At 45.4% G+C, this 17,108-nt stretch overlaps 1 non-coding gene across 1 annotated transcript; it reads left to right on the top strand.

Annotated features, from left to right (window-relative positions):
* Positions 1-15,223: 15,223 nt before the first annotated feature.
* Positions 15,224-15,296, top strand: TRNAT-UGU. Its single transcript has one exon. It is a non-coding gene; the product is annotated as a tRNA-Thr (tRNA).
* The last annotated feature ends 1,812 nt before the right edge of the window (positions 15,297-17,108 follow it).

Below are 17,108 nucleotides of genomic sequence, written 5' to 3'. Positions count from 1 at the left end.
TGACTCCAGTGGCAGTCAGATCAGGTCTACTTCATACTGTGGAAGTCATGACTTTATATATTCATTGCCTCTGACACAATCCTGAATGAAGATTCTGAATGAGTCACTTCTAAATTTGTTTATATAATTTACATTGAAATTAGCATTTATCAGTACAGTAAGTGAAGTGTTAATTCATCCGTTACTCAAACATTAAGATATTCTTGTGTTTATTCATCAGATATCTCTCTGACATGTCCTATGGCAGATCAATTCTTCCTTTAAATAGATTTCTTTTCATTTTAGGAGGGGAATTTATATGCATGTATAAACTTTAAAAAAGATCTGTCATGTATGAAGAGCAACTGCTAATATTTATGCCCTACAGAGTATCACACAGAGTCTAATTACAATAGTTTAATGTTCTGATTTATGGATTAGACTCAAGAACAATTTATCCCCACATGCAAATGTGAGGCAGCCTCATCATTCTCTTTTGACATTCTCTGTGGTGCTTTTAAAGCTTTTGGCACATTTGATCCCAGCATTAGCTCAACAATTCTGCTTCAGGGGATTTGTTAAAGCTATCAAAGTTCAGACTTAAAACCAGTGTTTGAACTATATCACCTGTCTGATCTCCCTACCTTGATTATGCATCTGAGACCAAGATATTATATCTTCACTAGTAATGGGTGAGCCAATTTGAATGAAATAAGCACCAACCTGAAACTTTCCACAAAAATGTAATCCAAATCTTCCCTGAGAGTCAAAAAGATTTGGCTAGCTCTTTTCCCATTATTCTTTCAGTTCTGAATGACTGGTTCCATTTAGGACTGCCAGGAGAAGTGGAAAATACTATGAGCAAGCCTATTCTTGGAGTATTTTCAGCCCAATCAGAAGTAGGAGGAATTGTATACTAGATGTGGGCCCCGGAGACAAAGCCCAAACTTCCTCAAAGAGTGGGGTGTTCAGATGTGTGGTGTTGGTTTAGACTTTTACAGACAAAGGGCCAGATTTTGAAAACAGTGCAGTATCCAGTGTTTTGGAAATCTATCCATAAGTGTCTCAATAGCAGCTTATGATTTCTGAGCATTTTTGAAAATGTGGCCCTTATTAAAGTCCTTAAATGAGAGCTGAACTCTTTTGAAAATCTGCCCCCCAAAAGTGGCACCTGAAAACTGGCCCTCAACTCTTTCAAAAATCTGGCCATAAAGACCAGCCACTGCATTTGGGAATGGATAACTCAAACATCTCCAATGTCACTGCAGAGCCATTGGCTGTTATCTTTGAAAACTCATGGCGATCTGGGGAGGTTCCAGATGACAGGAAAAAGGCTAATGTAGTGCCCATCTTTAAAAAGGGAAGAAGGAGGATCCGGGGAACTACAGGCCAGTCAGCTTCACCTCAGTCCCTGGAAAAATCATGGAGCAGGTCCTCAAGGAATCAATTTTGAAGTACTTTGAGGAGAGGGGAGTGATCAGGAACAGTCAGCATAGATTCACCAAGGGCAAGTCATTCCTGACTAACCTAATTGCCTTCTATGATGAGATAACTGCTCTGTGGATGAGGGTAAAGCAGTGGACGTGTTATTCCTTGACTTTAGCAAAGCTTTAGATATGGTCTCCCACAGTATTCTTGCCAGCAAGTTAAAGAAGTATGGGCTGGATGAATGGACTATAAGGTGGATAGAAAGCTGGCTAGATAGTTAGGCTCAATGGGTAGTGATCAATGGCTCCATGTCTAGTTGGCAGCCGGTATCAAGCGGAGTGCCCCAAGGGTCGGTCCTGGGGCCAATTTTGTTCAATATCTTCATTAATGATCTGGAGGATGGTGTGGATTGCACCCTCAGCAAGTTTGCAGATGACACTAAACTGGGAGGAGTGGTAGATACGCTGGAGAGTAGGGATAGGATACAGAGGGACCTAGACAAATTAGAGGATTGGGCCAAAAGAAACCTGATGAGGTTCAACAAGGACAAGTGCAGAGTCCTGCACTTAGGACGGAAGAATCCCATTCACTGTTACAGACTAGGGACCGAATGGCTAGGAAGCAGTTCTGCAGAAAAGGACCTAGGGGTTACAGTGGACGAAAAGCTGGATATGAGTCAACAGTGTGCCCTTGTTGCCAAGAAGACTAACAGCATTTTGGGCTGTATAAGTAGGAACATTGCCAGCAGATCAAGGGAAGTGATTATTCCCCTCTATTCAGCACTGGCGAGGCCTCATCTGGAGTACTGTGTCCAGTTTTGGGCCCCACACTACAAGAAGGATGTGGAAAAATTGGAAAGAGATCAGTGGAGGGCAACAAAAATGATTAGGGGGCTGGAGCACATGACTTATGAGGAGAGGCTGAGGGAACTGGGATTATTTAGTCTGCAGAAGAGAAGAATGAGGGGGGGTTTGATAGCTGCTTTCAACTACCTGAAACGAGGTTCCAAAGAGGATGGATCTAGGCTATTCTCAGTGTAGCAGATAACAGAACAAGGAGTAATGGTCTCAAGTTGCAGTGGGGGAGGTTTAGGTTAGGAAAAAACTTTTTCACTAATAGGGTGGTGAAGCACTGGAATGGGCTACCTAGGAAGGTGGTGGAATCTCCTTCCTTAGAGGTTTTTAAGGTCAGGCTTAACAAAGCCCTGGCTGGGGTGATTTAGTTGGGGACTGGTCCTGCTTTGAGCAGGGGGTTGGACTAGATGACCTCCTGAGGTCCCTTCCAACCCTGATATTCTACAATTCTATGATTCTATGAAAGTTCAGGGAAGTTTGAAACTAGCGCGTGTTGGTTTTCTTTGTTTGTTTGTTTTTTCTGTCTGTTGTTAACATAAAGCTCAGATCAGGATCTCAATTTCCCGCCATTCAGGGGTGTTCATATCTTGGGCTCTGATTCTGATCCAGCTCAACTAGAAACCAGAGCTATGGGAAGGAAACTCAACAGGTCCCAACAACAACTTAACTAGTCAGCATTGCACCTATGTATTATTTTCTATTCCCGATCACCTGGTTAAACATATAATTAAATATTATTTTTTGTTATGAAGTGTGTGTAGCACTCTTGCCACATTGGCAGCTCCCAGCATGCTCCACAGATAAAGAACAGAATAGATGCAGAGGCTGGTAAAATGAAACTGCCTGCCTAACCTGTATTTGAGACTGAGACCAGGAGTGGGAGCTGGTGGACTGTCATGGGATCTGAGGACTAGACTGCGACCTAAGAAACACCAAACTCCATGTGTTTAAACAGAGAACTAGAAAGTGACCCCACAGGACAGGGAGAGGAGCCAGCCCTTCCTTCCAAGCAATCACCCAGCAGGAAGAGCTGAGAGCCAGCATGTAGACACGGGGAGAGGAGAGGAGCTTTCAGATTCCATTGTTCAGAAGAGGACTATCTGCCAGCCTCACTCTCTATTGCCACCCCTTAGCCTTCAAAAGTCATCTGTCAGGCCTCAAAAATCATGAGATAGACTTAAAAATCATGAGATTTTTAAAAAACAATACATTTTAGGTAGTTTCTTTTTGCTTTCTGGTTGCTGACCTTTCAGGGTCCACTTGGGTCACACTTCTCCATTTATCTCTGCAACGATGGGGACGATTTACTTACTTTTTTAAAAGATGAAAACTGAGATTCTCACTTGACTCCTGGAGCTGGGCCTTTTAGAAAAACAGCAAATATTATGAAGCTCCAAATAAAGATCACAAGAGTTGGCAATGCTGCTCGATGGTTAGGCCTCCCTTGCATCAGAAGCCCAGGGAAGGCCAGTTTGTTCCATTCCACAGGGTGGTCTGTGTGCCTCCCTGTAAAATGATATCACAGCAGTGAGTACTGATTATACCCTGTACTTAGCTCTCTCTGGAGTCACTCCCTAACTAGCAAAGACTTGGTCCCAGGGGCTCAGTTAAGTGGGGTGAATGCTCTCAGAGTTGAAAGGGTATGTTAGTACCTCTCTGCATCCAAGCGACAGGTAGGCCTGCAGTGTTTGAGATTATTTATCATTGCAAATGTACCTTTCCTTGGTGTATCCTATACCAACCACAAGGAAGAGTGTGCACACTGATCTAAAACCTGCAGATTACCTGTGAGTTTTCACCCACTTTACTTTTATATTGTTTGGGGATTCTGATTCAGTTTACTTGTTAGAGGGAATGTGATTGTCTGAAAGAGGGCATATGGATATTGTTGTAGGGCTAATGTATTCACTGGTACATCTCTTCTCCATGACTTCCCCTCCCTTTTCATTGACATCGTGGACAAAGCACTGCATAGAGGCTCAGGAGACCTGGATACTATTTCCAGCTCTGCCCATAGCCTGCTGGGCGACCTTGAGCAAATCTCTGCACCTGAGTTGCCCGCCCCTATAAAATGGGGATAATAGCAGTGGCCTCTTTTATAAACCACTCCGAGATCTTGTAATGAAAAGCTTTAGAGCAGAGTATATACACATAGATACAGCTGTTCTTGGTAGTAAAGTCCACTGACTCCTCCCTCCTAAAAGACTCGGGGCATGATTTAGGACCAATGTATATGATTTTTCATACAAATAGTATGTGCAATATGGCTGAGTTAACATTGCTTCCGCAACCATAATTTTGACATCTTATTTTTTATTAACTGAGAAATGGTATGGGATAAGTGTCAATAAAACTGTATCATGCTCATAGACTTTAAGGTCAGAAGGGACCATTATGATCATCTAGTCTGACCTCCTGCACAACGCAGGCTACAGAATCTCACCCACCCACTCCTGTATCAAACCTGTGTCTGATCCATTGAAATCCTCAAATCATGGTTTAAAGATTTCAAGGTGAAAAGAATCTTCCAGCAAGTGACCCGTGCCCCATGCTGCAGAGAAAGGCCAAAAAAACCCCAGGGCCTCTACCAATCTGCCCTGGAGGAAAATTCCTTCCTGACCCCAGATATGGCGATCAGCTAAACCCTGAACATGTGGGCAAGACTCACCAGCCAGACACCCAGACAAAGAATTCTCTGTAGTAACTCAGATCCCGCCCCATCTAACATCCCATCACAAGCCATTGGGCATATTTACCGCTAATAGTCAAAGACCAATCTCATTATACCATCCCCTCCATAAGCTTATCAAGCTTAGTCTTGAAGCCAGATAGGTCTTTTGCCCCCACTACTCCCCTTGGAAGGCTGTTCCAGAACTTCACTCCTCTGATGGTTAGAAATCTTGGTCTAATTTCAAGTCTAAACTTCCTGATGGCCAGTTTATATCCATTTTTTCTTGTGTTCACATTGGTACTTAGTTTAAATAATTCCTCTCCCTCCCTGGTATTTATTCCTCTGATATATTTGTAGAGAGCAATCATATCTCCCCTCAGCCTTCTTTTGGTTAGGCTAAACAAGCCAAGCTCTTTGAGTCTCCTTTCATAAGACAGGTTTTCCATTCCTCGGATCATCCTAGTTGCCCTTCTCTATACCTGTTCCAGTTTGAATTCATCTGTCTTAAACATGGGAGACCAGAACTGCACACAGTATTCCAGATGAGGTCTCACCAGTGCCTTGTATAATGGTACTAACACCTCCTTATCTCTACTGGAAATACCTCACCTGATGCATCCCAAGACCGCATTAGCTTTTTTCACAGCCATATCACATTGGTGGCTCACAGTCATCCTGTGATCAACCAATACTCTGAGGTCCTTCTCCTCCTCTGTTACTTCCAACTGATGCGTCCACAGCTTATAACAATAATTCTTGTTATTAATCCCTAAATGCATGACCTTGCACTTTTCACTATTAAATTTCATCCTATTACTATTACTCCAGTTTACAAGGTCATCCAGATCTTCCTGTATGATATCCCGGACCTTCTCTATATTGGCAATACCTTTCAGCTTTGTGTCATCCGCAAACTTTATTAGCACATTCCCACTTTTTGTGCCAAGGTCAGTAATAAAAAGATTAAATAAGATTGGTCCCAAAAACAGTCCCTGAGGAATTCCACTAGTAACCTCCCTCCAGCCTGACAGTTCACCTTTCAGTACAACTCATTGTAGTCTCCCCTTTAACCAGTTTCTTATCCACCTTTCAGATTTCATATTGATCCCCATCTTTTCCAATTTAGCTAATAATTCCCCATGTGGAACCGTATCGAATGCCTTACTGAAATCGAGGTAAATTAGATCCACTGCATTTCCTTTGTCTAAAAAATCTATTACCTTCTCAAAGAAGGAGATCAGGTTGGTTTGGCACGATCTACCTTTTGTAAAACGATGTTGTAATTTGTCCCAATTATCGTTGACCTCAATGTCCTTAACTACTTTCTCCTTTAAACATTTTTCCAAGACCTTGCATACTACAGATGTCAAACTAACAGGCCTGTAGATCACTTTTTTCCCTTTTCTTAAAGATAGGAACTATGTTAGCAATTCTCCAGTCATACGGTACAACCCCTGAGTATATATGTGCAGATAAGAGCAGAGTTAAGGGTCCATGTCAAAACTTAACTTTTTCTGAGATTTAAATGCTTATCTGTGCAAACCTAACATGGGGGTATTTTTCTCCCCCCAAAACTCAGTGTGACTGAAAACTCTTGAACCAACATTTGTGCCTTTGTTTGTGGATCCTTATCCTCTGGTGACCAGGATATTCACAGGTCATAACTGGGCATGACAGAGAGAAGGTAGCCTAGCAAAGTTAGGGACCCGTGTCTCACTGAAACTCAGTGGGAGCTGGGTGCCAATGTTCTTTAGTCTCTTTTGAAATTTTCAGCCTAAATGGTTTACAGTAGAACAAAGATCCTGGATTCTATTTGTCAGAAATCAGGTCACAGTTCTGAAAACAGCAGCAGAAAAAAAACAAACCTGCCCCATGATCAGAAATGCAGAGGATGGAAAGGTTCATGTCATGATGTTGGTGTAAGACTTTTATTTGATTACAGCCCACTTGAAATCCTCTGAGCCAGTTTTTACAATATAGTACTGAACATTCATAGAGCATGCAACAAATAAACTCATTTTGCCATGCTGCTGTGAAATAAGTAGGGAAGTGTTGGACAGGTGGGAAACTGGGGCAGAGGGATTAAGTACCACACAACAAGTCAGGATTAGAACCGAGGCCCTCGTCATTCCCAAGTGTTGTGCCCATTCGTGCAGGCCCTGCTGCCTCTTCACAAAGATTTTGCAAAACCTGCCTTGAAAGTTGAGCCTATCCATTTTTAATGTTATAAACCAATTGAACTGCAAAAGCTGAAATCCTTTCCTTGTAAGACCAAGTAACACTGTGGCAGCTGCTCTCTCGGCCTCACGTTCAGAGTTTTGCTGTCTTCAGGCCAGACTGCCAAATTTAGGTCTGATCTACACTCCAGACTTGCAAGGCACCTTATGTCAACCTGACTATGTAAGTGTCTACACTTAAATTTCACTCCTGTTGATGTAACTGCCCCGCTACACCAACTTAATAACTCCACCTCCACGAGCGGCGTAGAGTCAAAGTTGATGCCGTGTCAGTGTAGACACTGTGTTGCTTTCGTTGACTGTTACTGGCTTTCCGGAGTCATCCCACAATGCCCCATTCTGACAGTACAATTGATACAAGCGCTCCTGATGAGGACGTGCATTGCCGACACAAGGAACAAAGTGTAGACACTCACAAGTGATGTAATTACTGTGGCAGCTGTATGCCGACGTAAGTTAGCTCAACTTAATTTTATAGTGTAGACATGGCCTCATACACAGCCCAGACTGAGGGGGAGTGTGGAGCCACATCAGCCTACAGGGAGCTCTGGATGGGAGTGTACTAGTTCCAGAGACCATGAACTGCAACCTTTAGGATGCTGCAGCTTTTGTATAGAGAGGAACGTGGACATTATATCACCCTCCCCCATGCCCAGTTTTTGAGGTGGTTTGCACTTATGGAGACACCAGCCATGAGCAATCCTCATGTTCTCCCTACCAGTGTCCTACAAAGACCAGCCACAATCTAGCTGCCTCTGTGCTTTGCAGACTATTGTGTCCTTCAGCTAGGAATTAGGCCCTCTCAATGTATAAAACAGAGAGGAGAATTTTTTTGCTGTAATATAAAGAGACACAGAATGTTTTCCACCCAAGGCATGAAGGAAGAAATGTTCCAGCCTTTTTAAAGCTGTGTAGCTGACATAAAAACATCTTTTCCTTGCAGCCAACTCAGCCTGGTTCCTGCAGCATCCTCATTATCATCAGGCCACACTCTATTACAATTAAAGACTCTTATGAATGACAAAACCTAATCCAACCTATGTCAAAGCGGAATCTCTGAACTGAGTAAAATTAAATTAGCCCTTTCGAATCTTAGGGAAAATTGAGTTATGTAACCACACCAAGAGACTCTCTCAGCAACTTGGATCCTCCAAATTAACCCTAATAAAAAATACTACAATATTCCACAATAATGGTCCAGAATAAGGCAGCAATACTGTTGTAAATGATAGCCTTTTGTAGCATTACGCTAACATACTGCTGCATTTCTCTAGAGAACAGTTTTGATGCTCAGATACAATAATGACAGGCCCATTAGAAATACCTATTTAGATTAAATATATAGCTGGCCCATTCACAGACATAGACCTATGAGATAGTAATGAATATAGCTGGTTTCCTTTTAGATGAGATTTTTATTAGTACGGTAATTATTTCCCCAAACTTCTGCGTCACTCCCACTTCTATTACTTAAACCTAAAGATTGTGGACTTTTGTCCTTCTATATCCTAAATTTTAAGTCTGTCAAAGGCGGCAGAATGAAATCCCAAAACAGCAAATCTATAGTGCAGGCTTTTTCATACTCCTCTTACCAATGTGTTGTAACCCAATTGTAGAGAGTCCCTCTTTTCTGGAGGAAGAGGGGAGTTTAGTCTTCATAACTCATTAAATTCTTGGTCTCACTCCAGAGACAGCCAACAAGGTTGCCTATTGTGGTGGTACTTCTTTTGTGTGTGAGATGAGGACATTTGTCCATTAGGAACTGGACTGAGACCACCAAAGTCATTTCACAAAGGCCTCCAGACCAACCTTCAGATGCTTACAACTTTCACCCATTGCCAACCTGGGCTAGATTGGACCCAGGTCTGCAATCCTGGACCCACTGAAGTCAACAGCAAGACTCCCATTGACTTCAGTGGGGCCAGGAGTGTTTCCCAGCACGCTACAGGTGAAAGACTTCATAACTAGTCCACCATGCCAGATGGCGCATGATAATGAAAAACAATTGTAATTTGTTTTTGTTGACACTTATCTGGCTGTATCTTACACCTTGTTTTGTCCTTCTGTGTATAATGGCCAAATGGATCATGTCTGTAACTGAAAGAACAATACTTTAAAAAAAAAAAGGTGCACATCTGAAAACACAGAGCCAAGTACTAAGGCACCTCACTTCGCCGACTCCCTCTGAAGTCAATGGCAGCGTGGCCTGAGGAAAGTGAGTAGAAATTGAGTAAGGACCTCACGATTTGGCCAGATGAGAATATAAACCCTCATACCTCAGGCAGAAATTAGAACAAAAGCCATAACTTCAATAGGTGTGGAGGACACTCAGCACCTGGCCTACCAGCCTCAAGGGCCTGATCCAAGCCCCACTGAAGTCAATGGAAAGAGTCCCACTGATTTCGATGGATTTTGAAACAGGGTCTGTGTTTGTATAGGACCAAGTACCCCATTAGTCCTCACTCAACCACTGATAATTAATAAGTGAAACTCACTGACATTTTGGTTGTGAATTATTAGGTTACTACAGAGTTTTAGGGGTTGGGAAGGGTGCTCATTTGTTTTTTAGTCAACAATACTAGATCCTTCAAACAAAAAAACAGTGGGACTGTGAAAAGATAGCTGTTGTGCATAGTCCTTTCACATATAGGCTGCAAAGGAAAAGCAAGTGGGCCTGTTTTGCGGATCTGTATTTATGCTGAGCTCATCACTAGTGCATAAGGTTGTCCTGCGGCACAATGATGTGTACATGAAGAGGACAAAGCTAGACGAGACACGACAACCTGTTATGAGGCATGCCACATTTGTAAAGGGAAGCGTCACTGGTATTTATTTCAGATTACTGCCATCCAAAGCAGGTAGCTGGATTTGTGTGACCAGGGGGTGATCTTACAAAACAACAAAATTTGACAAGTAGCAGGATAATTAGTCTTGCAAAGACGTTTGGAAAGCTTTTAACATGTAATAGATATTTCAGGGATAGTTTAAAGCCTAGTTACTTGAAGAGACATTTCAGCGGTTTACTTCTCATGCTAGCATTTGAATTCAGAGCAATGCAGAAAGATCATATGGAATGTGAATTCTAAGAGCCAGACTCTGATCTCAGTTAGACTGGGGTAAATTCAGAGTAACTCCAGATTGAATCACAAGTTTTGCCCTTAGTGTGGAGAAGGACATTTGGGGAATGCAGTGGTTAACCAGGATGAATTAACACATTTAAACGGCCTTTGTCCACACCAAGGGCTTGTCTACACTGGCATTTTACGGCGCTGCAACTTTCTCGCTCAGGGGTGTGAAAAAACACCCCTGAGCGCTGCAAGTTTCAGCACTGTAAAGTGCCAGTGTAGACCATGGTAGCTATTCCCCTGGTGAAGGTGGGGTTTTTTAGTTCGCTGGGAGTGTTCTCTCCCGGTGCTATGCCGCGACTACACAAGCCATGTTAAAGTGCTGCCATGGCAGCGCTTTAACCTTGCCAGTGAAGACATGCCCTAATTGTGTTTGACTATGTATTAGTTAACACATTTTCTAGCTCGATGCTTTGTCTGAAGATTTGCTCCTCAAATCTTGCCCTCTGCTGTGACTCTCTCCAGGAAGAGGAAGCAGACTCATGATGCAGCACATAGAAAAGAATAACACCCTTCTGCTCACAGTTTCATGTCCCTCTCCAAATGCCACCACAAAACCTTCATTATATTTCTTTATCTTGCAACAGACTCTCTTGTAAAAGGGTTTTGTGAACTGACCCTCTACATGAAGAATTATACCATATATATTAAATGTGTATTGTGCTGGCTGAGTTACATAAGGGACCTTTGAACTGGGCCTGTCTCTAGCCAGGTGCTATTAATCCCTCACTTTTATCAGCACTATCTCACTGAACACCTGAAAAGAAATAATGCTAAAGGGGGGTTAGTACATAAAACATGTTTAATCCTCCAGTAAGTCAACAGAGATTTTATATAGTATCTAGAGTTTGGTCTTTTCTTGCCTGGCTAATAGATTTTAAAAACTAAATTGTTATACTGACTTTTTTTAAATGTATGAAATTCACCCTCTTTAGCCTTTTGAATCTGCTAATGCTGCTTCTCCCCTCTCCTCCACCCCCCTTACTTTACCTTTCTTTAATACAGTATTTAGGTTCCACCTAGTGGCTTCCAGTAACATCTATATCACACCAAGGGCTAGATATTCAGGCATGTAAACCCATGCTAAAGGGCAACTGTATGCATAGATGTTAGAGGCACTTCAGCCTGACTCTGTTAGCACCCAGGCAGATTGGCATGTGCCAAAAATGGAATAGGAAAGGGGTGCCTGGGATGGTCTGAAAATATCACAAACATCTGTGACCAATAGATGATTGCTTTTGTTATACATATACACACAGTTTAGACAGAAGATAGCCCAGTTTCTTTTTATCTCCTAAAAAGCATTCTCTGGGCCTATTCGTGATGTATCCTGGTGCTATGGCTTTACAAATAATGTAGATGCTAGGGCAGGTGTCGGCAACTTTTCAGAAGTGTTGTGCCGAGTCTTCATTTATTCATTCTAATTTAAGATTTTGTGTGCCAGTAATACATGTTAACGTTTTTAGAAGGTCTCTTTCTATAAGTCTATAATATATAACTATATTGTTGTATTGTTGTATATAAAGTAAATAAGGTTTTTAAAATGTTTAAGAAGCTTCATATAAAATTAAATTAAAATGCAGAGCCCCCCGGACCAGTGGCCAGGACCGGGCAGTGTGAGGGTATGTCTACACTAAGGGATTATTCCGATTTTACATAAACCGTTTTTTTAAAACAGATTGTATACAGTTGAGTGCACGCAGCCACACTAAGCACATTATTTTGGCGGTGTGCGTCCATGTACCGAGGCTAGCACTGATTTCTGGAGCGTTGCACTGTGGGTAACTATCCCGTAGCTATCCCATAGTTCCCGCAGTCTCCCCCGCCCATTGGAATTCTGGGTTGAGATCCAAATGCAAAAATAGTGTCGCGGGTGATTCTGGGTAAATGTCGTCACTCAATCCTTCCTCCGTGAAAGCAACGGCAGACAATCATTTTGCGCCCTTTTTCCCTGGATTGCCCTGGCAGACGCCTAGCATGGCAACCATGCAGCTCATTTAGCCTTTTGACACTGTCACCGTGTGTGTACTGGATGCTGCTGACAGACATGGTACTGGAGTGCTACACAGCAGCATTCATTTGCCTTTGCAAGGTTAAAGAGACGGTTACCAGCTATAGCACCGTCTGCAATTGGAAATTGGTGATGACGTTTATCAGTCATTTTGCACCGTTTCCAATTGGAAATTGGCAATGATGGTTATCAGTCCTTTTGTACCGTCTGCTGCTGTCATGGGTGCTCCTGGTTGGCCTCGCTGAGGTCGGCCGGGGGCGCATGGACAAAAACGGGAATGACTCCCCAGGTCATTCCCTTCTTTATGTTTTGTCAGTCCTGCCTAGAATATGGGGCAAGTGTACTAGAGAACCAGAGAGCACAGCCACTCCGGGTCAGAGCCCCAGAGATCCCGCAGAAATGATGATGCCATTCTAGGGGGTGCCCCTGCAACAACCCCACCCGTTGCTTCCCTCCTTCCCCAACCCTCCTGGGCTACCGTGGCAGTGTCCCCCTCATTTGTGTGATGAAGTAATAAAGAATGCAGGAATAAGAAACACTGACTTTTTAGTGAGATAAAATGAGGGGGAGGCAGCCTCCCGCTGCTATGATAGTCCAGGCAGTACAGAATCTTCATTAGACATGAAAAGGGGGGGGCTGATGGAGCTCAGCCCCCAGTTGCTATGATGAGGATGGTTTTCAATCCTTTTGCACCGTCTGCTGGGAATGACCAGGAGTCATTCCCATTATTGCCCAGGCGCCCCTGGCCAACCTGACCGAGGCCAGCCAGGAGCACTCACGGGATGATGAGGACAGTTTTCCACCATTTTGCACCGTCTGCCATCAGGAAAGGAAGAGGAGGGGATGCTGCTGTTCAGCGCCGCAGCACCGTGTCTACCAGCAGCGTGCAGTAGACATACGGTGACATTGAAAAAAGGCGAGAAACGATTTTTTTTCCCTTTTTTTTCACGGGGGGGCTGACGACATATACCCTGAACAACCCGGGACAATGTTTTTGACCCTTCAGGCATTGGGAGCTCAGCCAAGAATGCAAATGCTTTTCGGAGACTGTGGGGACTGTGAGATAGCTGGAGTCCTCAGTCCCCCCTCCCTCCCTCCCTCCCTCCATGAGCGTCCATTTGATTCTTTGGCTTTCCATTACGCTTGTCACGCAGCACTGTGCTGAGTCCCTGCTGTGGACTCTGTATCATAGCCTGGAGATTTTTTCAAATGCTTTGGCATTTCGTCTTCTGTAACAGAGCTCTGATAGAACAGATTTGTCTCCCCATACAGCGATCAGATCCACTAACTCCCGTACGGTCCATGCTGGAGCTCTTTTTGGATTTGGGACTTCATCGCCACCCGTGCTGATCAGACCTCCACGCTGGGCAAACAGGAAATGAAATTCTAAAGTTCGCGGGGCTTTTCCTGTCTACCTAGCCAGTGCATCCGAGTTCAGATTGCTTTACAGAGTGGTCACAATGGTGCACTGTGGGATACCGTCCGGCGGCCAATACCGTCGAATTGCAGCCACACTAACCCTAATCCGACATGGCAATACCGATTTCAGCGCTACTCCCCTCATCGGGGAGGAGTACAGAAATCGGTTTTAAGAGCCCTTTGTATCGATATAAAGGGCTTCGTTGTGTGGACAGGTGCAGGGTTAATTCGGTTTAACGCTGCTAAATTCGGTTTAAACGCATAGTGTAGACCAGGCCTGAGTGCCACTGAAAATCAGCTCGCGTGCCGCCTTCAGCACACATGCCATAGGTTGCCTACCCCTGTGCTAGGGGCTTGTCTGTGAGGAAAAGTTTTACCAGTCATATTGATATAGTCCCTGGGTTTACATTGAGGGTATAGGAGTGACTTTCTGCTGTTTATCTTAGCCCTTTTCACAAGCTATACAACTGAACAGTGCCTTTATTAAGACCATGATTTTTAATAGCTTATTACTGAAATCTGTAACCCACTAGCTCCCTTTTCTTGCCGTATGACTGCCGACATGTTAACAGGCCACTTCACGTTGAATGGTGTCTTAGAATATGTGCTAACCACTTATGGGGAATAATCTGTTCCACCTTGTATTTAGCTGTAACAGGTACCTTCCCCGGACCTGAAGAAGTGCCCTGTGCAGCTCAAAAGCTTGAACCAGCAGATGTTGATCCAATAAGAAATATTACCTCAGCCACCCTAATATCCTGGGACCAATACTGCTAGAACAACACTGCAAACTCTGGGTAGCCCATTTTGGGGATGCCTTTTAAATATTGGTTTTTGCTATATTTCTATTTCCAGTCTTATTTCTGTAGGGATGGCGCTGTCTCACAGAAATGGTCACTGAGTTAGTGTTTGGTGGATTTGATTCCTTCAGTCTGCTCATCTACTGAAAATAATGCATTAGCACACTTTTTACCTATGTCAGCTGCAGGAAAATCCTAATTAGGAGTGTCCATTATACTGTCTGGTGTGTACTGTATATACCACACTTGATGATCATGTGCTCTGATTACATACTTGGAAGAGGCTGAGCCTGATAGAAACATATTGAGTGTAATGTAAATATGTACACTTGTACACTTACCTTAATTTTTATTCAGTTACTATCAATGGTCATCTTATTGCTGATATTTAAATTAGTCTATTTATTGCAACAAAAGTTGGCTCCAGGTTCTCCCCACATCAAAGTTTGGGAAGGTTAGAACCTGGGGAATTTTTAACTCAGCTCTGACAACAAAGAGTTTTCATTCTTCTTTTTTTAAGTCTATGATTTAAAAAAAAAGTAAATACTTGTTACTGAATCAGAGGAGTTTCCAGATGCAGTAAAAATAGGTTAATTCAGATTAAAGAGTGTCCTGGAATACAGTAATAGTTAATTAAATTTCATTAGAGCTGGAGACCGAGTACATTACCAAGCATTTAGATGAACAGAAATGATAGGTGGCTCCATAGCTCAGTGGTTAGAGCACTGGTCTTGTAAACCAGGGGTCGCGAGTTCGATCCTCGCTGGGGCCTCACAGTTATTTTGTTTGCGAGACCGTGTTAAATAAAATCATTTTAGATCAGCAAGGGGAGGGGGCGGCTCCAGCGGCTCCGCTCTGCTGCACGCGCCCAGCGCGGGGGCTGTGGCTCCCCCGCCCTGGGCCTGGCTCAGACCCGGAGACCAAAGCAAGGCGCGCGCGCCAGGCAAAGCCGGAGCCGGGAGCCCGGCGGGGCTCTGCCCGCGGCAGCCTCGCAGGGGCGCGGTCAGCACCGGCCCGTTTGCTTCCCCGGCAGCACCGCGCCGGGCGGGGAGCGGGACCGGGACCGGGACCCCGCGCCCGCCGGGCTGGCGGAGTGTCGGGGGAGCCCCCGGCGCTGCGTGCGCCGGTTTCACCCCGGAACCCCCCGCCCCCCCTCGGGGCCCCCCGACCCGCGCTCGAGCTGCTGGGAACTGGGCCCTGCGGCCCCGGCCCTTGGCACGTGTGTGTGTGGGGGGGGGCCCGGGGCGGGGCCGGGCGCAGCGCCCCCGACTTGCCTCCTGGGGCCCGTCCCGGGGCCCCGCGGGGAGCAGTGCCCGGAGCGGGGCTGGGCAGAGGGGAGAGCAAAGCCGGGGGGGAGGAAGCGCCCCGAGTTCCCGCAGCCTCGGCTTTGCTGGCAGAGAGCAGGGACTGCCCTGCCCTGGCTAGGGGGGTTGGCACCTCTACCAACTTAGGTCGGTATAACTCCGCTGTGTGTGTGCGTGTGGGGCATGTGCCCCAATCGTCACAGTACTGAAGAGGTGCCCCTGGCTGTTTTTTTTTAATCACAGCTCAACTAGACCCCAACACCACCCAGGGCCAGTGCAAGGAAGTTTCGTGCCCTAGGTGAAACTTCCACCTTGCGCCTCCCAGCTAACCTTGTCCCCCCGCGGCAGCTAACCCAGACCCCACCCAGGGAGCCTGTCACCTCCACCCGGGGAGTCCCCCCTGCGCAGCAGCTACCCCCCCACCCTGCAGCTAACCCCACCCAGGGAGACAAACCCCGCCCGGGGAGCCCACCTCCACAGCAGCTAACCCCGCCTGGGGAGACTCCCCCCCATGGAAGCTAACCCCACCCAGGAAGCCCCTCCCTCCGCAGCAGCTAACCCTACCTGGGGAGACTCCCCCCACCCCCACAGCAGCTAACTCCGCCCGAGGAGCCCACCCCAGCTCACCTCGGCTCTGCCTCCTCCGCTGAGCATGCCGGCGCCACTCTAATTCTCCTCCCATCCCAGGCTTGCGGCACCGATTGGAGGAGACTTAGAGCGGGGGCTGTGTGCTCAGCGGAGGAGGCAGAGTGGAGGTGCTGTGGGGCGGGAAGCGGTTCCCCTGTGCACCCCCCCCCCTTCCCATTACTGCAGGCGGCCCTCCCCCGCCCCAGCTCACCTCCACTCCACCTCCTCACCTGAGCAGGCTTTTAGGCGCCCCCAACCACTAGGCGCCCTAGGCAGCCACCTAGTTTGCCTAAATGGTTGCACCGGCCCTGCCACCACCACAGTGAAGTCAGTAACTATCTTCAGATTACCAAACCCTAAGCCCACTTCATGAAATCAGATGGATACTTTTGTTCATGGCGTTTTTAATGAGTCTACATTTTTATGAGATTTTTCATGGTTCTTTCTGTTTATAGAAAACAGCTGCTGCTTCTACAGCACCCAACTTTCAGTTATCTCATTGCATGACGTTTTGCATAAGGAACAATATCCAACCTCAGATTACCAGCAGTAACCAAACTATGTGCAGGGGAGATCTAGGGAACAGACTCACTGACAGTGGAGAGGGGGAATCCCTCTCACTGGCCATAGAGGAGCAGTATTGTCCCTCTGTT

Source organism: Mauremys mutica, chromosome 3 (genome assembly GCF_020497125.1).
Source record: "Mauremys mutica isolate MM-2020 ecotype Southern chromosome 3, ASM2049712v1, whole genome shotgun sequence".
Classification (NCBI taxonomy): Eukaryota; Metazoa; Chordata; order Testudines; family Geoemydidae; genus Mauremys; species Mauremys mutica.
This window is presented reverse-complemented; position numbering and strand designations above follow the sequence as displayed.